Below are 9602 nucleotides of genomic sequence, written 5' to 3'. Positions count from 1 at the left end.
AGCGGTGCTGCTGAACGGCGTGCCCGGAAAGTGGTTCACGATGTGCCGTGGGCTGCGGCAGGGTGACCCATGCTCGCCCTACCTCTTCCTCATCATCGCCGATGTGCTGCAGCACATGATCAGACAGGATGGGGGGCTGTTTCACCCTATCGTGGATGGTGAGCCTCCCCTGGTGCTGCAATACGCCGATGATACACTTGTCATCCTCCGAACGGGCGCCGGCGCCGCTGCCTGGAATAGAATACAATGAGGGGGGTTATGTGGAGAACACAAAAAAGGAGAAAGTCTCACATCAACGAGGCTAATCAATGGGCTATAGAGATGCCCACCGATTGATGTTAATGCAAGGAGTAGGGATTGCCATGCAACGGATGCACTAGAGCTATAAATGTATGAAACCTCAACAAAAGAAACTAGTGGGTGTGCATCCAACTTGCTTGCTCACGAAGACCTAGGGCACTTGAGGAGGCCCATTGTTGGAATGTACAAGCCAAGTTCTATAATGAAAAATTCCCACTAGTATATGAAAGTGATAACATGAGAGACTCTCTACTATGAAGATCATGGTCTACTTTGAAGCACAAGTGTGGTAAAAGGATAGTAACATTGTCCCTTCTCTCTTTTTCTTTCATTTTGGGCCTTTTTTATGGCCTTTCCTTTTTTTTTGGGCCTTCTCTTTTCTATGGCCTTTCTTTTTTTCTCACTTGGGACAATGCTCTAATAATGATGATCATCACACTTCTATTTATTTACAACTCAATGATTACAACTCGATACTAGAACAAAGATGACTCTATATGAATGCCTCCGGCGGTGTACTGGGATATGCAATGAACCAAGAGTGACATGTATGAAAGAATTATGAACGGTGGCTTTGCCACAAATACTATGTCAACTACATGATCATGCTAAGCAATATGATAATGATGAATGTATCATGATGAACGGAATGATGGAAAGTTGCATGGCAATATATCTCGGAATGGCCATGGAAATGCCATAATAGGTAGGTATGGTGGCTGTTTTGAGGAAGATATAAGGAGGTTTATGTGTGAAAGAGCGTATGATATCACGGGGTTTGGATGTACCGGCGAAGTTTGCGCCAACTCTCAATGTGAGAAAGGGCAATGCACGGTAGCGAAGAGGCTGGCAAGGTTGGAAGGGTGAGAGTGCGTATAATCCATAGACTCAACATTAGTCATAAAGAACTCACATACTTATTGCAAAAATCTACAAGTCATCAAAAACCTCGGCACTACGCGCATGCTCCGGGGGGGATAGATTGGTAGGAAAAGACCATCGCTCGTCCCCGACTGCCACTCATAAGGAGGACAACCAAATAACACCTCATGTTTCAAATTTGTTGCATAACGTTTACCATACGTGCATGCTACGGGACTTGCAAACTTCAACACAAGTATTCGGCATGACTTTGATATTATTACCTCCGTATCTCAAAACAATCATCAAGCATCAAACTTTTCTTAGTATTCAACACACTCATAAGAAAGTTTTATTATTAATCTTGCATACCAAGCATATTAGGATTTTAAGCAAATTACCATGCTAATAAGACTCTCAAAATAATCTAAGTGAAGCATGAGAGATCAATAGTTTCTATAAAAAAATCCACCGCCATGCTCTGAAAGATAAAAGTGAAGCACTAGAGCAAAACTATAAAGCTCAAAAGATATAAGTGAAGCACTAGAGTAAAACTATAAAGCTCAAAAGATATAGGTGAAGCACATAGAGTATTCTATCAAATTCCAAATCATGTATGGCTCTCTCAAAAGGTGTGTAAAGCAAGGATGATTGTGGTAGACTAACAAGCAAAGACTCAAATCATAAAAGACGCTCCAAGCAAAACACATATCATGTGGTGAATAAAAATATAGCTCCAAGTAAAGTTACCGATAGAAGTAGACGAAAGAGGGGATGCCTTCCGGGGCATCCCCAAGCTTTGGCTTTTAGGTGTCTTTAGATTATCTTGGGGGTGCCATGGGCATCCCCAAGCTTAGGCTCTTGCCACTCCTTGTTCCATAGTCCATCAAATCTTTACCCAAAACTTGAAAACTTCACAACACAAAACTTAATGTAGAAAATCTCGTGAGCTCCGTTAGCGAAAGAAAACAAAAGACCACTTCAAGGTACTGTAATGAGCTCATTATTTATTTATGTTGGTGTTAAACCTAATGTATCCCAACTTTTCTATGGATTATAAACTATTTTATTAGCCATAGATTCATCAAAATAAGCAAACAACACACGAAAAACAGAATCTGTCAAAAACAGAACAGTCTGTAGTAATCTGTAGCTAGCGCGAGATCTGGAACCCCAAAAATTCTAAAATAAATTTCTGGACGTGAGGAATTTATCTATTAATCATATTAAAAAATAATTAACTAAATAGTACTTTCCAAATAAAAATGACAGCAGTTCTCATGAGCGCCAAAGTTTCTGTTTTTTACAGCAAGTTCAACAAGACTTTCCCCAAGTCTTCCCAACGGTTCTACTTGGCACAAACACTAATTAAACACAAAAAACACAACCAAAACAGAGGCTAAATAAATTATTTATTACTAAACAGGAGCAAAAAGCAAGGAATAAAAATAAAATTGGGTTGCCTCCCAACAAGCGCTATCGTTTAACGCCCCTAGCTAGGCATAACAAGCAAGAATAGATCTAGGTATTGCCATCTTTGGTAGGCAATCCATAAGTGGCTCTCATGATAGATTCATATGGTAATTTTATTTTCTTTCTAGGGAAGTGTTCCATGCCCCTTTTTAATGGAAATTGAAATCTAATATTCCCTTCCTTCATATCAATAATTGCACCAACCGTTCTAAGGAAAGGTCTACCGAGAATAATAGGGCAAGAAGGATTGCAATCTATATCAAGAAAGATAAAATCTACGGGCACATAATTCCTAGTTGCAAAAATAAGAACATCATTAATTCTTCCCATAGGTTTCTTAATAGTGGAATCTGAAAGATGCAAGTTTAGAGAGCAAACATCAAAATCACGGAAACTCTAGCAAATCACACAAAGTTTTGGGAATAGTAGAGACACTAGCACCCAAATCACACAAAGCATAAAACTCATAATCTTTAACTTTAATTTTAATAGTAGGTTCCCACTCATCATAAAGTTTTCTAGGGATAGAAACTTTCAACTCAAGTTTTTCTTCATAAGATTGCATCAAGGCATCAACGATATGTTCGGTAAAGGCTTTATTTTGACTATAAGCATGAGGAGATTTTAGCAAGGATTGCAACAAGGAAATACAATCAATTAAAGATCAATTTTCATAATTAAATTCCTTGAAATCCAATATAGTGGGTTTAGCATCATCTAGGGTTTTATTTCTTTTAATCCCACTTTTATCAATTTCATCATCAAGATCTAAATACTCCAAATTTTTAGAACGCCTTCTAGGTAAAGGTGGATCATATTCAGTCCCATCATTATCAAGATTAATATTGCAAATAATTTCATAAGTTCATCCATCTTTCCACTCAAAATATTAATTTGTTCTATCGCATGCACCTTTTTATTAGTAGATCTTTCAGTATGCCATTGAGAATAATTAACCATAATATTATCTAGGAGTTTAGTAGCATCTCCTAAAGTGATTTCCATAAAAGTGCCTCCCGCGGCCGAATCTAAAAGATTTCTAGAAGCAAAATTCAATCCGGCATAAATTTTTTGTATAATCATCCACAAATTCAAACCATGAGTAGGACAATTACGTATCATTAATTTCATTCTCTCCCATGCTTGTGCAACATGTTCCTGATCAAGTTGCTTAAAATTCATAATATCGTTTCTAAGAGAGATGATCTTAGCGGGAGGAAAATACTTAGAGATAAAAGCATCTTTGCACTTGTTCCATGAATCAATACTATTTTTAGGCAAAGATGAAAACCAAGCTTTAGCACGATCTCTAAGCGAAAAAGGAAATAGCTTCAATTTAACAATATCATTATCGACATCTTTCTTCTTTTGCATGCCACACAAATCAACGAAGCTATTTAGATAGGTAGCGGCATCTTCACTAGGAAGGCCGGAGAACGGATCTTTCATGACAAGATTCAGCAAAGCAGTATTAATTTCACAAGATTTAGCATCGGTAAGAGGAGCAATTGGAGAGGTAAGGAAATCATTATTGTTGGTATTGGTGAAGTCACACAATTTAGTATTATCTTGAGCCATCGCGACAAACAAGCAATCCTACACACGAGCAAACAAAAAGAAAACGGGCAAAAAGAGGAAAATAGAGAGGGAGGATAGAGAGAGAGAGAGAGGGCGAATAAAACGGCAAGGGTGAAGTGGGGGAGAGGAAAACGAGAGGAAAATGGCAAATAATGTAATGCGGGAGATAGGGATTGTGATGGGTACTTGGTATGTTGACTTTTGCGCAGACTCCCCGGCAACGGCGCCAGAAATTCTTCTTGCTACCTCTTGAGCAGTGCGTTGGATTTCCCCGAAGAGGAGAGGATGATGCATCAAAGTAGCGTAAGTATTTCCCTCAGTTTTTGAGAACCAAGGTATCAATCCAGTAGGAGGCTACGCGCGAGTCCCTCGTACCTACACAAAAACAATAGCTCAACGCAACCAACGCGCTTAGGGGTTGTCAATCCCTTCACGGTCACTTAAGAAAGTGAGATCCAATAGAGATGATAAATAGTATTTTTGGTATTTTTGGTATAAAGATGCAAAGTAAAAAGTAAAAGCAAAGCAATAATAAAGTGATGGAGATTAATATGATGAGAAAGAGACCCGGGGGCCATAGGTTTCACTAGTGGCTTCTCTCAAGAGCATAAGTATTCTATGGTGGGTGAACAAATTACTATTGAGCAATTGACAGAATTGAGCATAGTTATGAGAATATCCAGGTATGATCATGTATATAGGCATCACGTCCGAGACAAGTAGACCGACTCCTGCCTGCATCTACTACTATTACTCCACTCATCGACCGCTATCCAGCATGCATCTAGAATATTAAGTTAAAAACAGAGTAACGCCTTAAGCAAGATGACATAACGTAGAGGGATAGTTTCATGCAATATGATAAAAACCCCATCTTGTTATCTTCGATGGCAACGATACAATACATGCCTTGCTGCCCCTTCTATCACTGGGAAAGGACACCGCAAGATCGAACCTAGATCTAAGCACTTCTCCCATGGCAAGAAAAACCAATCTAGTAGGCCCCCAAACTGATAATTCGAAGAGACTTGCAAAGATAACCAATCATACATAAAAGAATTCAGAGAAGATTCAAATATTATTCATAGATAGACTGGATCATAAACCCACAATTCATCGGTCTCAACAAACACACCACAAAAAGAAGATTACATCGAATAGATCTCCACAAGAGAGGGGGAGAACATTGTATTGAGATCAAAAGAGAGAGAAGAAGCCATCTAGCTACTAACTATGGACCCGTAGGTCTGAAGTAAACTACTCACACTTCATCGGAGGGGCTTGGATGATGATGTAGAAGCCCTCCGTGATCGATGCCCCCTCCGGCGGAGCTCCGGAACAGGCCCCAAGATGGGATCTCGTGGATACAGAAAGTTGCGGTGGTGGAATTACGTTTTTGGCTCCGTCCTTGATCGTTTGGGGGTGCGTAGGTATATATAGGAGGAAGAAGTACGTCGGTGGAGCTTCGAGGGGCCCACGAGGCAGGGGGCGCGCCCTGGGGGGGGCGCCCTCCACCCTCGTGGCCGCCTCATGGCTTTCTTGACGGAGGGTCCAAGTCTCCTGGATCTTATCTGATGAGAAAATCACGTTTCCGAAGGTTTCATTCTGTTTGGACTCCATTTGATATTCTGTTTCTCTGAAACACTGAAATAGGCAAAAAGAGCAATTCTGGGCTGGGCCTCCAGTTAATAGGTTAGTCCCAAAAATAATATAAAAGTGGAAAATAGAGCCCAATATAGTCCAAAACAGTAGATAATATAGCATGGAGCAATCAAAAATTATAGATACGTTGGAGGCGTATCACTGCCCGCCTCCGCCATATCCTCAACGACTTCACGTCGGCGACGGGGTTGGGCATCAACTTCGCCAAGAGTACTCTGGTCCCCATGCACGTCCCCGAGGAGGTGCTAGTGGAAACCGTTGGGGCCCTTGGTTGCGCCGTTCAGGGGTTCCTGCAAGCCTACCTTGGGTTTCCGCTGTTGTGGGAAAAGCTCTGCTTCGCTGACTTCCTCCCCATGATCGCGAAGGTGGACAATTACTTGGCTGGATGGAGGGCTCGTCTCCTCTCCCCGGCCTGGCGCTTGGTTCTGATCAATGTTGTGCTCGACGCCCTCCCCACTTACGCCAGGGCGGCGATGCTACTCCTGCCAGCGGTGATCAAGGAGCTCGACTCACTCCGCCGGGCTTTCCTCAGGAACGCGGCCGAGCGCGCCTTTGGAGCTCAATGCCTGGTGGCCTGGGAGCGCGTCTGCAGGACCAAGGCGGAGGGTGGGCTTGGCGTTCGGGACCTCGCAACACAGAATAGCTGCCTAGTGCTCAAGATGCTGCACCGGCTCCACACAGCCTCCTCGTCCTCGAGATGGGCTTTGTGGGTGTGGGTAGAGCGTGACGACCGCTCTGTTCTCTCTTCGACAACCAGTAGGGGCGCGGGGGAGCACAACAAGGCGCTGAGCGGGTTGCTCCCTCTATACTGCGGGATCACCAGGCTGGAGGTGCGTGACGGGAGGCGGACGTCCTTTTGGCTCGACTCCTTGCTACCGGGTGGGCCTATCGCGGTGGCTTTTCCGGTGCTGCACTCGCACACAACGGTGAAGGAGGCCACGGTGTGGCAGGTGCGTGCGCGCGGCCTGGATAGCGTGCTTGTGCCTAGGCTTACCAATGCCGGTGTTTGGAGCGGGCTGCCCTCCTGGCTCTGATCGGTGATAATGCCACGGTGCCCGGTGATGATGAGCGCAACCTGGTGCTGTGCTTGGGCGCGCGTGGGGGGATCGTCACGACGGTCGTCTACACCCTTAAGAGGTTCGACGGCGTGCAGGTATTGGTCGCGACGTACCTACGGGGATGCGCTACTCCCTCCCACGTTCGCTTCTTTGGGTGGCTCTTGGTCCAACGATGGGTTCACACAAGAGATGTCTTGCTGCGGAAAACCATCATCGCAGCGGAGGATGTTGCTTGTCCCATCTGCTCGTGTGAGCTGGAGATGGTGGATCACATGGTTTTTGGGTGTCCTTTCGCCCGGTCATTCTGGCGGGCTATGGGGGTCGACGTGGTCAACAAAGGCTATCATGTGGGCGCGCTCCAGGATCTGGACGTCTGGAGTGTGGTCGGAGAAACTTCATGCGCTACCTTCACGCTGTTGTGCTGCCGGCAACTATGGAAACACAGGAATGCCGTGGTCTTCCGCGGGGCGGTGCCCTCCCTCGCTCATCCACTCGCATGCTGGAGGGAAGACTCGACCCTGTGGAGAGGACGCCTGAAAGTAGCCGAACGGGCATGTGTCGATAGATGGATGTAGGTGTTTGTGTATCCTGGGAGGTAGGCCGCGCTATGTGTTCTAGGAGTTGTGTAATCCTCTCCCCTCCCCCCTTCCATGTAAAACTCCCTGTCTCCCCCCCGAGGGTGTGAATCAATAGATAAAGAGAAAATTCAGGTGGAGGGCTTTGCCCTCCCCCGGTGACCTTAAAAAAAAGCACATCCGATCATGTTAATTCAAATCAAATAGAACTTGTTGGTTGCACTTATGAATTAGACATGCAAGTATAATACATTTTGGCCCTATTTGTTTGGGATTTTGTTTCTTCTTTTGCAGCCTTTTCAATTTGACCAAAAAGTCATAAAAGCTCTTCTGCTTTTGCAGCCTTTTCAATTTGGTTAAAAAGCCAGAAAAGCTCCTAAATGCACCTATTTTCAATTTGGTCAAAAGGCCATAAAAGCTCCTAAATGCATATATTTAGGAGCTTTTGTGGCTTTTTGGCTAAATTGGAAAAGCTGCAAAAGCAGAAGCAAAAGACCATAAAAGCTCCTGGCTTTTGGCCAAATTGGAAAAGTTGCAAAAGCATAAGGAAAAGCCCAAACAAACAGGGGCTTAGTTGTTGGATTACATGAGACGAGCTTAGAGACCACAATTTATTCTAAAACCTTAGTTTAAATTTAGCAATTGAAATTTCCAATATTCATCATATACATAGAAATTGTGCATGTGTTTTTTTCTTTGAAATTTTCATTTTAGACACAAGAGTATATACATTAACCATTAAATTAGAAATTGTTCTTTTGAAATTAATATGGCTTGCGGCTACTTCAGTACAATACAGAGACCATTTTAATTTATAGAACACAATAAAAATTTACCAATATAGGTGGGTTGCTTAGCCTCTACGATCTGCTACCAATTGAGCACTGCGTTGGGTTTCCCCGAAGAGGAAGGGATGATGCAGCAAAGTAGCGTAAGTATTTCCCTCAGTTTTTGAGAACCAAGGTATCAATCCAGTAGGAGGCTACGCGCGAGTTCCTCGTACCTGCACAAAACAAATAAATCCTCGCAACCAACGTGAATAGGGGTTGTCAATCCCTACATGGCCACTTACGAGAGTGAGATCTGATAGATATGATAAGATAATATTTTTGGTATTTTTGTGATAAAGATGCAAAGTAAAATAAAGGCAAAGTAAAAAGCAAAGGAAATAACTAAGTAGTAGGAGATTAATATGATAAAGATAGACCCGGGGGCCATACGTTTCACTAGTGGCTTCTCTCGAGAGCATAAGTATTCTACAGTGGGTGAACAAATTACTGTTGAGAAATTGACAGAATTGAGCATAGTTATGAGAATATCTAGGTATGATCATGTATATAGGCATCACATCCGAGACAAGTAGACCGACTCCTGCCTGCATCTACTACTATTACTCCACTCATCGACCGCTATCCAACATGCATCTAGAGTATTAAGTTAAAATAGAGTAATGCCTTAAGCAAGATGACATGATGTAGAGGGATAGACTCATGCAATATGATGAAAACACCATCTTGTTATCCTCGATGGCAACAATACAATACATGCCTTGCTGCCCCTACTGCCACTGCGACAGGACACCGCAAGATTGAACCCAAAGCTAAGCACTTCTCCCATTGCAAGAAAGATCAATCTAGTAGGCCAAACCAAACTGATAATTCGAAGAGACTTGCAAAGATAACCAATCATACATAAAAGAATTCAGAGAAGATTCAAATATTATTCATGGATAGACTTGATCATAAACCCACAATTCATCGGTCTCAACAAACACATCGCAAAAAAAGATTACATCGAATAGTTCTCCACAAGAGAGGGGGAGAACATTGTATTGAGATCCAAAAAGAGAGAAGAAGCCATCTAGCTAATAACTATGGACCCGTAGGTCTGAGGTGAACTACTCACACTTCATCGGAGAGGCTATGGTGTTGATGTAGAAGCCCTCCGTGATCGATGCCCCCTCCGGTGGAGCTCCAGAACAGGCCCCAAGCTGGGATCTCATGGATACAGAAAGTTGCGGTGGTGGAATTAGGTTTTTGGCTCCGTATCTGATCGTTTGGGGGTACGTAGGTATATATAGGAGGAAGGAGTACGT

The sequence above is a fragment of the Triticum dicoccoides genome, chromosome 6A (genome assembly GCF_002162155.2).
Source record: "Triticum dicoccoides isolate Atlit2015 ecotype Zavitan chromosome 6A, WEW_v2.0, whole genome shotgun sequence".
NCBI classification, from domain to species: Eukaryota; Viridiplantae; Streptophyta; class Magnoliopsida; order Poales; family Poaceae; genus Triticum; species Triticum dicoccoides.
The sequence above is the reverse complement of the archived record's forward strand: the minus strand, read 5'-3'. Positions refer to the sequence as shown.